The following is a 17898-nucleotide window of genomic DNA, read 5'->3' on the forward strand; positions in this document are numbered from 1 at the left end:
AGACTGTGAAAGCCGCCGCGACATTCTAACTATTGTGAACCTTGATCCACCAAAATGCATGGCCGCAAGGGATTGTGCAGACATAGGTTTAGATGAGAGAACAATTTGGGAAAACAGATTGATTGTTCTTGCCTGCACTATTTCGTAATCTTACAATTTCGTAATGGACTTTTTGGATACTTCTTGCTCATGGAATTTTAGGAATCTCAACATATATCCCTCAGTCATCTATCAGAGAAACACAAGTGAATGGCACAGTCGGTTATCCCTTGTTGGTTCAGCGATCACCAAGAGTAAAATATGAGGTAAATGGTCTAAGCAAAGCCCCTGGCTGAACTAAATTGCAATAAACAGTAACTAAAGAAATAAGCCAAGTAACAGCAGCCATTAGATCTTGCCATCAGACGTGCACCGTTGGATAACCTACTGCACCCATCGTGAATAAAGAGTATGAGAAAATTCGCCAAAACTTACTTTCTTAGATTACTTAGAAGTAGAAGCGATTATCTTCTAAACTATCCTGCATTTTACCCCAAAATCCGACAAATCCCTTGTCGGTTTTTCGATCAGTTCCTTCCCATTGTTCCGGTCCTAGCACTCCTCCCAAGCCTATATTGGCTCTTCTCCGATGTTGGCTCAACAGGGGCAGGTCCATCTATAGCCTCAAAAATTCACTGAAGCAAAATATGCCTTTTCTATTGGTTTACTCTAATATCTCGGAAACAAAGATCATGGAGTATGGATCGTTTCACCCAGCCAACACAATGTATGCGTTGTGTGGTGGTGGCAAAACTGCCGCTTGCTTACAAATAGTGTCCATTCCCCTGCTATGCTACAGAAGACCATCAGTCATCATATTGCCATGATCATTTGCATTACTATGGCATGGCAGATCATCATGCTTATTGTGTTACACAAAAATGCCATTTTTACTGCTGGAATCAGCCGTATACCTCTATCAAAACGAATACATGGAACCTGGAATCAGAATCTAGAGTTCCCAATTCATGGCAACAATTGCATGATAAAACGGGGCAAATCTGGGTCCAGAGCTCCCGCCTCTATATCGCTGTTATGTGCCCCTGTATCCGAAATTGATGATGCACTCCTTCTTATTCTGTGCTAAAAACCCGAACCTTTTTTTTCTTTTGAAAGAGTAAGAAACCTGAACTATCCATCCATCACTTAGACAGGCAATCAAATAAATTATCGTGCACACACGGAAGATGTCAAGCCCATAGCATGCATCTTACTGAACTCCGAAGAGCAGCAACAACTGAAGCGGATGCAGTCTCAGATTGGAGGTTCCTAAAAACTAGCACAAAGAGTTAATGAGGCCACTGATATACATTTTTCCTCCCTGTACAAGATTTGATCAGGAACAACCACATACGAACTTCGATTAGCAGGCAATAATACACAACTGTGCAGGCAGGGGCTCCTGTATTCATATTTATGCTATTTTTACACTTCAGGGGTACATATGAAAAACATGCATCTACTGTTGTTCAGACGTAGTTAAAACTGCAGCACAATCATATTTGACATCTACAGTGTTGCTATCTTTGGAACGGCATTCTCTCCAACTGATCTTCCACATCTGGAGTAAGCTTACCCTGCATGACAGAGGAAAAAACATTAGTCACATGGATACATAGATCCAAGGCCTATTCAATTTGGTGGAGTTGTTGCCAAAACTACATACACATGATGAATGCGAACATTGATCTCTGGAAGCAAACCAGAGTACTATTATATCGTTTGAATAAACAGAAGCACATCATGAAAAGTTTGCTAAGAACTACCCGTGCAAGTTTTGGTTCATGTTATAAACACCAACAATTTAACTGCAGATGTCTTATTCTGGTATCATTCTACTCCCTCCGTTCCTAAATATTTGTCTTTCTAGGGATTTCAACAAGTGACTACATACGGAGAAAAATGAGTGAATCTACACTCTAAAATATGTCTATATACATCTGTATATGGTAGTCCATTTGAAATCTCTAAAAATACAAATATTTAGGAACGGAGGGAGTAGTAACCAAAGTAAACAAAAACCAACCTCATAAAGAGCGAAAACATCAAAATTTTGGTAAAGCAGTGGAATGGCAATATTATTGATATTTGGTAACACTTGGTGTATTTGTATGCTCAAAGAAGAGTGAGGAATACCAAGATCGAATTAAAGTGGTTCAATCCAACTAAAACTATACAAAAATAGACTCAAGCAATGCATTGAGTAAGTTGATGTATACCTGTAAGGTTCAATTGTCCTCTTTGCCAACATAAGAGTGAAGAAAACAGGTACCATCGCAGCACATAGATGCTTAAGAGTATGTCCGCTAACAATGTCATGTGTCCACCTATATATAGGTTTGTCCGCAGCCTCTTCTACTTTGGCAAGAAGGTAAAATCCTGAAATCAATTTGAAAAATCAGAACAGAAGTATCTATGCGCTTACAAAACCCTCGCAAAAAAGTGTGCTTAGAATAAATGCTTGCAGTGGCCTATGTTTAAATTGCTCTTATGCTTCTACATAACTCATTCTTGTAGCAACTTCATCAAGGGCCAACAACCAGAAAGTAGCAATTAATACACATTTATATTAGTTGGGACTGCTGACTGTTTTATAAATTTCTAGGTAACAGCAGACATGACTGGGCAAAAGGAATCATTTTGGCACAGGTCAATGGTATTGAGAGAATAAGAACTTAAGGGGAACATTGAAAATTCTAGTGAGTTTTTTATAACCAAGCATCATGAGTACAGGCTGCAAGAAGAAAAAGGTATCACCAGTTCTTATGCTGTGAGAAAACCGACTATGAAATAACCCAGTACATTAACTTGAATCACATATAGCTATCCACACAAATAATGGAACTGCATACACCCTGGTGATATTGAGAGACAATAACACTAACCTGCTGTCCACAACCAGTAGCTTGAATGTGTATACATTGGTGGAATAACTATAGCCATCACAGGTTTACAATGCATGGAACAAACTGGATTACTTCCATGGTTTTCACTTTCAGTGAGATTTCACTGAAATTCACTACAACAACAACATAAGATCTCGCAACCAACTCATGGCTCTGGCACATGGATAGGAAGCTTCCACGCACCCCTGTCCATAGCTAGCTCTTTGTCGATACTCCAATCCTTCAGGTCTATCTTAATGGACTCCTCCCATGTCAAAATCGGTCGACCCCGCCCTCTCTTGACACTCTCCGCACGCTTTAGCCGTCCGCTATGCACTGGAGCTTCTGGAGGCCTGCGCTGAATATGCCCAAACCATCTCAAACGATGTTGGACAAGCTTCTCCTCAATTGGTGTTACCCCAACTCTATCTCGTATATCATCATTCCGGACTCGATCCTTCCTCGTGTGGCCACACATCCATCTCAACATACGCATCTCCGCCACACCTAACTGTTGAACATGTTGCCTTTTAGTCGGCCAACACTCCGCGCCATACAACATTGCGGGTCGAACCGCCGTCCTGTAGAACTTGCCTTTTAGCTTTTGTGGCACTCTCTTGTCACAGAGAATGCCAGAAGCTTGGCGCCACTTCATCCATCCGGCTTTGATTCGATGGTTCACATCTTCATCAATACCCCCATCCTCCTGCAACATTGACCCCAAATACCGAAAGGTGTCCTTCCGAGGTACCACCTGGCCATCAAGGCTAACCTCCTCCTCCTCACAGCTAGTAGTACTGAAACCGCACATCATGTACTCGGTTTTAGTTCTACTAAGCCTAAACCCTTTCGATTCCAAGGTTTGTCTCCATAACTCTAACTTCCTATTTACCCCCGTCCGACTATCGTCAACTAGCACCACATCATCCGCAAAGAGCATACACCATGGGATATCTCCTTGTATACCCCTTGTGACCTCATCCATCACCAAAGTAAAAAGATAAGGGCTCAAAGCTGACTCCTGATGCAGTCCTATCTTAATCGGGAAGTCATCGGTGTCGACATCACTTGTTCGAACACTTGTCACAACATTATTGTACATGTCCTTGATGAGGGTAATGTACTTTGCTGGGACTTTGTGTTTCTCCAAGGCCCACCACATGACATTCCGCGGTATCTTATCATAGGCCTTCTCCAAGTCAATGAACACCATATGCAAGTCCTTCTTATGCTCCCTATATCTCTCCATAAGTTATCGTACCAAGAAAATGGCTTTCATGGTCGACCTCCCAGGCATGAAACCAAACTGATTTTTGGTCACGCTTGTCATTCTTCTTAAGCGGTGCTCAATGACACTGAAATTCACTGAATTTCATTAATTTCAGTAGACATTGAAATAATACGTTTCGGTCAAAATATTTCAGCAAATTCAGTAGTACACAAGAAATGAAACATTTTTTAAAATATTTTTTGAAAATTTCAAATATTAATTAAATTCAAATGAATATTTCGGCCTTTTGGCTGAAATGCAAATTGAAATAACTGAATTCCACTGAATTTCAGTGATTTTAGTTGGTGCTGAAATTTTGTTGAAACTGAAATTAAAAACCATGATTACTGCATATGGCCGAAGATCATCAAAGAAACTACATAATAGAGAAGAAAGTTAAGTTAAAGGAAGGAAATATTTCTGAGAGAAGGATAAAAAATCAAAAGATCTTGCCTCCAATACAGGATGCTCAGTGCACCAACAATAACAAGGGGTGCAAGGGACTTTGTTCCTGCCCTACCATCAACCCTTTCAATGATGAAAATGGCCACGATAGACGTGAAAGCAATCGTCATCTAGAGAAATAAGCTTATATGTCAGCGCTCACAGTATTTAAAATCAAGAAAGAAGGAGCAACTCCTAGGGTCTGGGGACTATGCACTGTGTACATGTATTGGCAACAAGCTTGGGACTATACATAATAGGACATGATGATGTAAATATCATGATGCTGAATGTTAGATCTACGGCACAGAAGATCTAGGAAAGACTCACAGGCAATCTGTCCCAAACTAAGGTGGCATCGTTCGGGTAGAGATGGTAGTAGGATGAACCAATACCGACAGCAGTGAAACCAGCAAAGGAGAGTGTCCAACTCCAGAGCTCCCCCTGCAAGCTGCCAGCAGGATCAACATCAGAGTGCTTCAAAACATAAGCGAGTCAGAACAGGAATAAAAATTGGTATGGGCGTTGAGTGAGCACCATAGCGTGAAGTAGTTCTTGTATTGGCACAAGATGAGCTTGGCGATTCCGACAAAAAGAAAAGGGATGTTCAAGAGCACATTCAACATATTAGGGATCCCTGCACAATAAATCAAACAAAGAGTAATTGATCAGTACTAAGACTATTTCCCTGCTATTGATATGTACCATTGTCCGTTAGTATCAATATCACAGATGCAGAATGCCCAAGCACTTGCGTTAGGAGCCATATAATCAAGCAAAGCATAAAATTCTGACCAATCACAAGCATTTTCTCCGTGTACTAACCAAAGAGTAATTCAGCTGAACTTACACTTCACTCGCTCACCAGTTTCCCCTCTTCTCGCCTCAATCATGTCGTTGTACTCATTAAATCAGGAACCTAAGGGGCTAATAACATCAGGATTCATGGGCAGCACACAACTAATATAACCAAAGCAACCGATAGTGCTGGAATCAGAAGCATTCCCTCTGTAGTACTGACCAGAGAAACAAATGAAAGCCTAATTGTAGCTGAATCTACACTTCATTTTCCCTCACATCCCCCCTTGGCAACTTTATTCTGTCAATCACTAATGTAAGAGAGTAAAACAGCAGAATTTGGTCACATGACTTTGCTCGTGATCTGTACAGTCAACCCCCCTCGCATTAGCATGCAATTTATCTGATATAATCAAAGCAGCAAACATAATGCTGGCCAATCACAAGCTTTTCCTTGATACTGACCAAAAAAAGCATGTAATTTGAACGATTTTGTGGTTCTAAGGATGGAAGACTGTGAGAGCATGCATGCTTTGATGCCTGAAATTTAGTTTTGCTGTGAACAAGAACTACCCATGGTGAAATACAGACAATTTTGATTGAGTAGAGGAAGGGCTCAGCTTTACCTACAGATAGACATGCACTTTGTCCAGGAAAAGGTAGCATTAGGTGAAGTTCAAGTGTTAAATGTTCCTACTAGCGCTCAGTTACCAAGGGGCTCCCACTGGTGGAAAAAGGGCCTTTGGTCGCGGTTCGCAACTGCCATTAGTCGCGGTTGCGCAACCGCGACCGAACGGGCGCGACTAAAGGCCCCACCCTTTAGTCGCGGTTGCTTAAGAACCGCGACTAAAGGCCCGTCCACGTGGGCGCCAGGCGGCCGTCGGGGCGGAGGACCTTTAGTCACGGTTCTTCTGGCCAACCGCGACTAAAGGCCGCCGCAGGTTTAGGGTTTTAGCCCCCCCCCCCTAAACCTGTTTTCTGTTTAATTTGTATTGTTTTATTTCTTTTGTGCTTTATTTTAATTTTGAAGGAGTTTCACATATTCTACGGTACTACATACATGCATATGAATGTACAATTTCAAACAAATTTGAAATTAGAACCAAAAAGAATTCAAGAGGAATATACAATATATATTCAATATCATCGGATGACCATATACAATTTTGAACAAGTTTCCATACATAATTTAATGCATATAAAGTTCTACGTCCTCGTAATGGTGTTCTCCTTTAGGATGGAGGACTTCCCTCCTGAACCATCCAGCTAGTTCCTCTTGAAGTGGTCGGAAGCGAGCTTCTGGACTAAGCATCATCCGGAGGTTATTCCTCTGAGCATTGGTATCACTCGGAACCCGCTCAGAGGTGTATCTCCGGATCATCTCACAGACATAGTATGCACATAGATTGGTCCCCGCTGGCTGAATATCCTCACCATTCTTAGCCTTTGCCCTTTTGAATTCTAGCTCTTTTTTGAATTCACCGACCTTTGTATCTACGAACCGTCTCCAAACCCTACGAGGCAAAGAAAATTAAATGAACAAGAGAGTTATTAGTTACTTGATATTAGGAAATGAACGAAATAGGCCGATCGATATAGAGCGCAAATGAATGAAAATAATTACTTCTGCAGCATTCTTCTCATGTCGACCCAAAGCTTTGGATCCTTATTCAGAGAGTCGTGGACGAGACATTCTGAGGTGTCAACTTTAATTACTAGCAGAATCCAGTGGAACCTGCGGACACGATACATGCACAGTACGTCATGCATAACTCATCGATTAGCCGGCCACATACCATGCATGGAGTAAACAAAAGAGAATGTGCTCAAGACAGAAACACTCACCCAAAATGGTAAGGAAATAGAATATCACTTTTGAGTTCCTGCTTTGTAAGAAACTGCCACAGGTCTGCCTCCATGTCGGCGGGGTGATGCTCCAACACATATCCATTAACGATGTGTGGGTCAATGAACCCAACATCATGGATGTTCCTTACTCTGCATTCCTTAATCTTCATTCTGCATGTATAATAGCGGACACAACAATATAGTTAGGACATATATATAGTGCAGGCAATATGAACGAGATGGGGTAGAAATAAATCACTTACAGAACGTAGCAACTGATGATAGATTTGTCGAGCTCGCGCAGATTGAAAAGCTGGAACAATTCACTCAGATGAATTTGTACATAGTAATGTTTGAAGTGATGCTCATATCTAACTTCCGCATAAATATATTCTTTGGCGTTTTTATTTTTTATGTAACCCTTGTACCATTTCAGCAGACCTTTCATTTGTGGAGGTAGATCCTCTTCCTGCGCAGGCTCGACGAGAGGCCCATTCTTCACATATGTAATTACTACCTCCTTCACTGGCGCCTCATCAAGGCCTAACAGTTCACGAAGAGTAATACCTAAGTTGGCCGCTTGTTCTCTGGCACTCGTTACAGTCAATCCATGTGCTGCCGCAGCTGCTATGATATCGGGGTCATCCGGACCGGCGGCTTTCACTATAAGCGGGGCAATCGATTGTTTACTTTGTTCCCCGAGCTGGGCAACTCGTTTCCCGCTTTTTTTACTTTCTAATTCCGTTTTCTCGGCCTCCTCCAAGGCTTTGTTCTCCTGGTTCTCCGCCCGCTCTTTCTTCTCCTTCAACATGAGTGCCTGCCTACGAAGTTCACGTGCATAGTCGTCAGGCAGATTCTTCGCGGCTTGGGACGGTGTGCTCAAAAATGACTTAGCCCACTTCTTTTGCTCATCAGAAAATACTGGCTTGGGCTCGGGCTCTCTTTTCTTCTTGCAGTCCGCCTTCCATTTCTCATGATCAGCAGCCGCGGCCGCGGCAGTTTCCTCGGCACTACGTTCCCAAGGCCTTGTGGGGAGAGGCTTCAATGATGGCTCCGGTACCTTTGTGGTCTTAGGTACATAAGGGTCCGGGTTAATAATCCAGGACTGCTTCTGCTTCTTTGCCGGAGGTGGATTGGGGGGCGGCGTCTGATCACCCGCCGGACGAGGACTGGGGGGCGGCGTCTGATCACCCGCCGGACGTTGTGGACTGGGGGGCGTCGGCTGACGTGACGGAGGTGTAGGTGAACCGCCACCACCGTAGGGGGGTGGACTTGTTGTCCTTGGCGCCTCGCCTGGAAACTTGATAAACTTCTTTTGCCATAGAATGAAATGGCGCTTGACATCTCCAAGTCTTTTCTCCCCTTCAGGTGTAGCAATGTCAATCTCCAGGTCCTCAAACCCTTGGACTATGTCCTCCACCGTGACACGAGCATAGCCATCTTGAATGGGGTTGTTGTGGTGGAGTGCTCCAGGTAAACATGGTAAAGCACTGCCGATGGCTACCTTCATGGACATGTTCCCGATAGGATAATACAGATGACATTCTTTCATCTCCTTTATATCGTCCACGGGGTAGCGAGGAGGCTCCGGTGCAGTAATTTCGACCACCAGAGGCTCCGGTGCAGTAATTTCGACCACCAGAGGCTCCGGTGCAGTAATTTCGATCGTCGGTGCATCTGCACCAGCCGGTGGGGCCTCCGTGGAAGCCACACTGCTTCTCCGCTGCTGGCTTCTGAGATCCGCTGGATGATCTTCATGCTGCGCCCGAGCTGCATCTCGTTCGGCTACTAGTACACTCACGGTTTTCTTCATCACATCCATTTCCGATGCCAACCGCGCCACAACATCTGCTTCCCGATCCATCTTTCTCTTCCGGCTTCTGTAACCGTACGGGTCATCGTTCTGGGGGAACCCTATTTTCCACGGAATGTGCCCCATGCCTCGTACACGTCCTCCGTGTTCAGGATTCCCGAGGGCTTTTGTCAGCGCGTCGTTCTCTCTGTTGAACTTGATCTTCCCCTCTTGAGCATCCCTCATTGCGTCAATAAGGGCTTGGGTGGGTTTAATTATTTTGCCCCGGTAAACACAGTCCCCTGTCTCCGGGTTCAGCGTTCCCCCATGCCCGTACCACCAGCTTTTGGCCCTTGGGTCCCATCCCTCCGTACCTGGACGGATTCCTCGCGCCCTCAGCTCGTTCTCCATCTTCTCCCACCTAGGCTCCCAAAGGCGATACCCTCCTGGCCCCATAATATGATTGTACTCCTTCTTAGCCGCATTTTCCTTATTTTTTTCGATATTTGAATGAACTGCTCCGATTTCTTTTGCTTCACAAATTCTGGCCAATCATGTTTCAGTTTCTCATATTGTCCTTTGAAATCCGGAGTCTTGTTCTGCTTGACAAAGTCATGGGCTAGATTTTGCTTGAATTTCCGGAATGCGTCGGCCATCTTATGAAGAGCGAACTGTTTGACTAGCCTCCTCCTCTCCTTGTTTTCCTCAATCTTGTTACCCTCCTCATCGAATTTGTTGTATTCCGGAGGTAGAACGAAATGTTCCATAAGCTTTTTGAAGCAATCTTTTTTTGTTCTCTTATCGACAAAAGTGAAACCAGCAATTCGTGCCTTCTTTGGCTTATTCCACTCCTGGACGGTGATCGAGACGTTGTCTCTAACAATGGCTCCGCATTGGTTGACAAACTTGGTGGCGTTCTTGCGGGGCTCCAGCGGCCTGCCGGTTGCACTGTCGACAACCTCGATGGTGCATGTTTCTCCTTGTTTCATCGTCTTGGTTGCGCCACGCTTTGACGACGTACTCGATTGTTTCGACGATCCGGCCGAGGGCTAAAATAAGAAAGAGAGTCGCGCGCGTTAGTCCACACATATTTATTCAAATCAGTTAGTTTGTATCACCAGAGGCTCAATGTATATATATATACCTCGGCGCCGGAGGTGGTTGCTACTTCCATTTGAAGATCGTCGTTTATCGACGTTTGTTCGGCATCATCTTGCTGACGGCGCCCTTCATCTTCACCGTCAAGGTTCAGATAAGAAGAGATATCATCTTCTTCTTGTCCGGTCGGCACATATAGAATATCGCCGTTTATGATGCCGAACATATGTGCTTCACCGTCCGGATCATAGTTGTCCATAATCGGGTCAGCTCTATCGTCCACCATTATGTCAGTCCTGAAAACATGTAGTAAAAACAAATTAATTAAGTGAAGAAGGGGGGCGGTGGCGGTGGCGGTGGCGAAAGGGCGGTGGCAAAAGGAGGGGGCGAGGAAGGGGTGGGAGAGGGTGTCGCGGTAGAGCGCGAGACGGGGCGGCAGACGACGGCGTCACGGAGAGGGAGGCGAGGACAACACACATGTATAACCCTCGCCGCCCCCTCTCGATCCCTAAAAAAACACCGCGCGCATCGCCGCCCCCTCGCCGCCCCCTCTCCGTATATACGTTTTTTTGTTAATTATCAAATTTTACGGTTATTTGTTAAGTTATACGTTTTTTGTTAATTAAGTTATTTTACGGTTATACGTTTTTTGTTAAGTTATTTTATCGTTTTTGTTAAACTAATTAACTAGTTAAAATTAAAAAGAACAAAAAAAAAATTCTCTCTCCCTCTCCACGATCTCGCTAGCTCTCTGTACGTGGGCGAGAGGGGGCGGCGGGCGACGGCGGGCGGCGGCGTTGAGGGCGGGCGAGAGGCGGCGCGGTGGGCGAGGGAGGCCGGCCGGCATGGGCGAGAGGGGGCGGCGGGCGACGGTCGTGGGCGAGAGGGGGCGGCGGGCGACGGCGGGCGGCGTACGAGGGCGAGAGGGGGCGGCGGGCGACGGCGGGCGGCGTCGAGGGCGAGGGCGACGGCGGGCGGCGTCGAGGGCGAGGGCGACGGCGGCAGGCCTTCGGCGCGGCAGAGAAGACGAGAAATGCCCGCGACGGGTCGGGCCCCTGTATTTATAGCCCCCCCCTTTAGTCGCGGTTGGGGAGGCGACCCGCGACTAAAGGGACCTTTAGTTGCGGTTGGGGAGGCGACCCGCGACTAAAGGGTAACCTTTAGTCGCGGTTGGGGAGGCGACCGGCGACTAAAGGGCTTTTTGGCGGGGTTTTCGTTCCGCGCGCAACGACCTTTAGTCGCGGTTGGGCAGGCCAACCGCGACTAAAGGTATTCTTAAAATACTTTTTCTTTTTCAAAATGTTAAAAATACAAATAATATATCGAAAAATTCAGAAAAATAAAACTAATTCAATTCAATATGTTAAAAACACAAATATTATATCAAAAAATTCAGAAAAATAAAACTAATTCAATTCAAAATTCTAAAAATACAAATAATATATCAAAAAATTAAGAAAAATAAAACTAATTCAATTCAAAATGTTAAAAATACAAATAATATATCAAAAAATTCAGAAAAATAAAACTAATTCAATTCAATATGTTAAAAACACAAATAATATATCAAAAAATTCAGAAAAATAAAACTAATTCAATTCAATATGTTAAAAACACAAATATTATATCAAAAAATTCAGAAAAATAAAACTAATTCAATTCAAAATTCTAAAAATACAAATAATATATCAAAAAATTAAGAAAAATAAAACTAATTCAATTCAAAATGTTAAAAATACAAATAATATATCAAAAAATTCAGAAAAATAAAACTAATTCAATTCAAAATTTTATACGCCTAGGCAGGAGTATGACTAAATCACTCCAAATTTCATGTATCATCAGTGGTATCTCGAATCATTCGAAAATGGACACCAAACACATCACGGGTAATATAATTCACATGATCCATTCAACAAAGTTTGGTACAATAAATTATTACACATCATTTCTTCCCTTGTGTCCCTGCTTGCTTACGATTGTGCCGTATCCATGGAGCATCCTCATCATTTAACTTAATGCTTGGGTCGGTGTTCACTTTGAAGGGCGGAATTTCAGCAAACATATTATAATCTTCTGACATGTCTGTCTTGTCCTCCACTCCCACGATGTTTCTTTTCCCTGAAAGAACAATGTGGCGCTTTGGATCATCGCATGATGTACTGATCGTTTTCTTATCTTTCCGTTTCCTCGGTTTGCTACTCATGTCCTTCACATAGAAAACCTGAGCGACATCTTTCGCTAGGACGAATGGTTCGTCAAGGTAACCAAGATTGTTGAAATCCACCATTGTCATTCCGTATTGCTGGTCCACCTTTACCCCACCTCCTGTTAGCTTGAACCATTTGCACCGGAACAAAGGGACCTTAAAGGAGGGTCCATAGTCAAGTTCCCATATCTCCTCTATGTAACCATAATATGTGACCTTTTGCCCATTCTCGGTTGCTGCATCAAAGCGGACACCACTGTTTTGGTTGGTGCTCTTTTTATCTTGGGCGATCGTGTAAAATGTATTCCCATTTATCTCGTACCCTTGGAAAGTCGTTATAGTCGAAGATGGTGTCTTGGCCAACATGTACAGCTGATCTACAACATCATTGTCATTCATTAAATGTTTTCTCAACCAACTGCCGAAAGTCTCCATGTGGGCCTTCCTAATCCAGGATTCAGGCTTCCCCGGGTTGTCCGAGCGTAAAATATTCTTGTGTTTCTCAAAGTACGGAGCCACCAAGCTGGAATTGGTCAGTACAGTGTGGTGTGCTTCAGTCAGAGAATGGCCGTCCATACATGTCGTTGATTTCCTTCCGATCGTGCCTTTTCCACTTAGTCTCCCCTCGTGCCGCGATCGAGGAAGACCAATCGGCTTAAGGTCAGGAACAAAGTCAACACAAAACTCAATTACCTCCTCATTTCCATAGCCCTTGGCGATGCTTCCTTCTGGCCTAGCACGGTTACGAACATATTTCTTTAATACTCCCATGAACCTCTCGAAGGGGAACATATTGTGTAGAAATACAGGACCGAGAATGAAAATCTCTTCGACTAGGTGAACCAAGAGGTGCGTCATAATATTGAAGAAGGATGGCGGGAACACCAACTCGAAACTGACAAGACATTGGATCACATCGTTCTGTAACCGTGGTAGATCTTCTGGATTGATTACCTTCTGAGAGATTGCATTGAGGAATGCACATAGCTTCACAATGGCTACTCGAACATTTTCCGGCAGGAGCCCCCTCAAAGCAATCGGAAGCAATTGCGTCATAATCACGTGGCAGTCGTGAGACTTCAGGTTTTGGAACTTTTTCTCCGCCATGTTTATTATTCCCTTTATATTGGACGAGAATCCAGACGGGACCTTCATACTGCTCAGGCATTCAAAAAAGATGACCTTCTCTTCTTTGGTCAGAGCGTAGCTGGCACGACCTTGAAACCATTCCGGATGCCGGTCATCAGGGTCTTTCAAACGTTGCTGGTCCTGCCGTGCTTCCTTTGTATCATTTGTCTTCCCATACACGCCCAAGAAGCTTAGGAGGTTCACGCAAATATTCTTCGTAACGTGCATCACGTCGATTGCAGAGCGGACTTCTAGGACTTTCCAATATTCTAGCTCCCAGAATATAGATTTCTTCTTCCACATGGCTGCGTGCCCGTCAGCTCCCTTCGGAACTGATTGTCCGCCAGGACCCTTTCCAAAGATGACTTTCAAATCCTTGACCATATCAAATACCTCAGCACCAGTGCGTTCCGCAGGCTTCGGCCGGTGATCTGCCTTGCCGTTGTAATGCTTGCCTTTCTTTCTTACTGGATGAATTTTCGGAAGAAATCGACGATGCCCAAGGTACACGTTCTTCTTACAATTTGGCAAATGTACACTTTCAGTCTCATGTAAGCAGTGCGTGCATGCATTGTATCCCTTATTTGACAGTCCCGAAAGGTTACTAAGAGCAGGCCAATCGTTGATGGTTACGAAAAGCAACGCTCGTAGGTTAAATTCCTCTTTTTTGTGCTCATCCCACACACGGACACCAGGTCTGCCCCACAGCTGTAAAAGTTCATCAACTAATGGCCTTAGGTACACATCGATGTCGTTGCCGGGTTGCTTCGGACCTTGGATGAGCACTGGCATCATAATGAACTTCCGCTTCATGCACAACCAAGGAGGAAGGTTGTAGATGCATAGAGTCACGGGCCAGGTGCTATGGCTGGAGCTCTGCTCGCCAAAAGGATTCATGCCATCTGTACTTAGACCAAATCTTATGTTCCTTGCGTCAGCTGCAAAATCTTTGAACTCTCTGTCGATCTTTCTCCATTGCGTTCCATCTGCGGTGTGTCTCAACTCCCCGTCCGACTTACGGTCCTCTTTGTGCCATCGCAACAACTTGGCATGCTCTTTGTTCCTGAACAGACGTTTCAACCGTGGTATTATAGGAGCATACCACATCACCTTGGCGGGAACCCTCTTCCTGGGTTTCCCGCCCTCAACATCGTCACCAGGGTCATCGCCTCTGATCTTATAACGCAATGCAGTGCATACCGGGCATTCATTCAAATTCTCGTATTCACCGCGGTAGAGGATGCAGTCGTTGATGCATGCATGTATCTTCAGAACCTCTAAACCTAGAGGGCAGACAACCTTCTTTGCTTCGTACGTACTGGCGGGCAACTCGTTATTCTTTGGAAACATATTCTTCAACATTTTCAGCAAGTTTTCAAATGCCGAGTCAGCTACACCTGCCTGTGCCTTCCATTTCAGCAAATCCAGTGTGCAGCCCAGCTTTTTCAGACCATCATCGCATCCAGGGTACAACGACTTTCTGTGATCCTCTAACATGCGATCCAAATTCTCCCTCTCCTTTTCAGTTTCGCAGCGTCTCCGTGCATCAGCAATGGTCCGACCAAGATCATCAACGGTCTCATCACGTGCCTCTTCTTCACCTTCACCTTCACCTTCCCCTTCACCTTCCCCTTCACCTTCCCCTTCACCTTCAGCATCCTCCATGAAAGTATCACCGAAATGAGCAAGATAGCTTTCATCGATGAAATCATCCCCTTCTTCATCTTCTTCCATTATAACCCCTCTTTCTCCATGCTTGGTCCAACAATTATAGCTTGGCATGAAACCGTGCCGAAGCAGGTGCAGGTGAACTTCTCTTGAGGAAGAGTAACCCTTCTGATTCTTACAGTCAACACATGGACAGATAACAAAACCCTTCTGCTTGTTCGCATTAGCCACTACGAGGAAATCTTTCAAACCCGTAGTGAACTCGCGGGAGAGTCGGTTACCGTACATCCATTGCCGATTCATCTGCATTATTATAATATAAAATATATAATTAACCATCATGCATTTGTTAAAGTAACTAGCTATAAACAATAGAAATTAAACAATGAACAACACACATGCATATTTTATCAATGACACACATGCATGAAAGGTTCAAGTTGCTAACCGCGATCGAGGAGGAACCTCAAGTGTGGCTCCAACACTTCATATCATGTTTGTTTCACGCTGTTGGGCATTTCATCAAACACCTTGTGTGCATAAGAGGAACCAAAAGCAAACCTACACCCCCTTGTGAAGAGAAGTGGCACCAAATGGCTAAGTGAGTGCGCTGAACTGGTATATATAGGGGAGGAGCTTTAGTCGCGGTTGGCCAGGCCAACCGCGACTAAAGGCCTTTGGGCACCTTTAGTCGCGGTTGGCCTGGCCAACCGCGACTAAAGCCCCTCACGTGCACCAGCTGGCCACCGAGCGCCCTGGCCCAAGCCTTTGGTCGCGGTTCGTCTGCCGAACTGCGACTAAAGACTTCATTAGTCGCGGTTCCTACAGTTTCGCGACTAATGGGGCTGGACGGAAGCCTCTTTTTCTACCAGTGTCCCTAGTCCCCATGGCAGTTTTCATCGACATTCGCTCCATTCTGAACATTGTCAAGCCTGCCGTTGTTGTTGTTGTGGTTGTTAGAATGAAGACTCGGTCTTGTTCCACTACTTCCACGATCCCGTCGGGGACTCGACCTCCCTTAGTCTTCAATTGTATTGGTCACCCCCTGTATATGCAACCACTATACTCTGTAATGATTATAGCATTGATTCCCCTGAACCTCTCCGACCTGTCACCCTCGTCAGCGGATGAGCGGACAGCTGACAGCTCGACGGCAAGCAGGTGTGTGGCGGATCATGGCAGAGCAAATCCTGGCAGTCCGGCGCGGGTCAGAAATTTGGAGTGTGTTCTCCTGGTGCCCTGGTAAGCATCAATTCCTCAAGAACTCCCGTATAAGGAATTAAGGATGTGGGAAAACAGCCAGCCATTGGGGCCGCTGGACAAACCACTCTGTATCGTCTCATGAATTTGGTGAGACCGAATGTGCCTTTCATATTGGCTTACTCTAATATCTCAGAATGAAAAGAGTAGAATATGGACTATTTCACCCATCCAACAGAGGACCTCCCATGTGTGGATTGTGTGGTGGTGGAAAAACTCTCGCTTGTATGAAAGAACTCATCGGGTCATCATATTGCCATGAGCATTTGCATTAAAATGGCATTGTAGAGCATCATGCTTATTGTGTTTCGCAGAAATGCCATTTTTACTACTGGAACTATACCTTCACCTATGTCAACAAGGGAACACGGAACTCTGAAATCTGAATCAAGATCTCCCAATCCATTGCAACAGTTCCATGATAAAAACAGGGGAAATCTGGTCAAGACCTCCCATATCTAAATTGCACTTTTGTACCTTGTATCTCAAGTCGATGATGCATTAGTTCCGCTTCTTTGTTTCTTCCTTTTTGCCATCAGTGCTCCATTCTTAACTTCTGTTATCATCGAGATAATGGAAACGACACAACATAAAAGCTATACAATTCAGAAGATTGCCCTCAATACAAACGAACCTGGGCTCAAAGCTGCCCTTGAGACCCCACTGATTCTGTTGGATGGCTACGTTATGAAACCTATATCTGAAATTTACTATGCTTACGAAGGAAGCACATAGTACAATGCTTTTTTTTTCCTGATTTTCGCCTAGTGGAAAGTGGAAACTGCACATTGTTTTGAAAATAAGAAACCTGGACCTGTTGTATGGCTACCTAATTCTGTATGCATTTTGTTGTTCCTTCTAGACCCTGTTTGTAATTTCCATCTTTTTCTACTTGGAGTGGTTGGCTATGGTCTGCTTGCATTGAGTAAACACTTAACTTGTTTATGCCGTGAGTTTGAACTGTCGTTTTTCCTAACAAAAATGGCCAGTAAGCAAATCTGTTTATATTATATGTAGATGTATGCAACTGTCAAAACAGAGCATTGAAGGGGAATTTCCATGGATATACCTTCAGTCCTGCTGTCCTGCATGACCGGTGCCTCTCCATGGCCTCACCAGTGATTTGTGTCACGTTTAATGGAGCTGGAAATCTAGAAAAGGTAAATCATGGCATCAGTTTAATGGACTCAGAAGACGCACGGGAGGCGTGAACAATGTCTCAATAGATCACCCTCCTCTGTGATAGGCTCAATGCAAGGACAAGTTCTAGCATATTCGACATTTGCAAAAGCTAGACAGAGAAATAGTTGATGAGGCCCCTGGAATATATTTACTACAAGATCTGATCAGGATCGTTCACATATTGTCAAGCAATAACACACAACCGTGCACGCTGGGGCTGTCGACATTCAGATCGATGTCATTTCTACACTTTGCAAGTATGCACGCATGAGAAACA

General features: G+C 44.5%; 1 pseudogene; it reads right to left on the reverse strand.

The window, feature by feature from the left end:
• Window positions 1-1462: 1462 nt before the first annotated feature.
• On the reverse strand, window positions 1463-17530 carry LOC123068034 (uncharacterized; annotated as a pseudogene).
• Window positions 17531-17898: the final 368 nt, after the last annotated feature.

The sequence above is a fragment of the Triticum aestivum genome, chromosome 3B, assembly GCF_018294505.1.
Source record: "Triticum aestivum cultivar Chinese Spring chromosome 3B, IWGSC CS RefSeq v2.1, whole genome shotgun sequence".
In the NCBI taxonomy this organism is placed as follows: Eukaryota; Viridiplantae; Streptophyta; class Magnoliopsida; order Poales; family Poaceae; genus Triticum; species Triticum aestivum.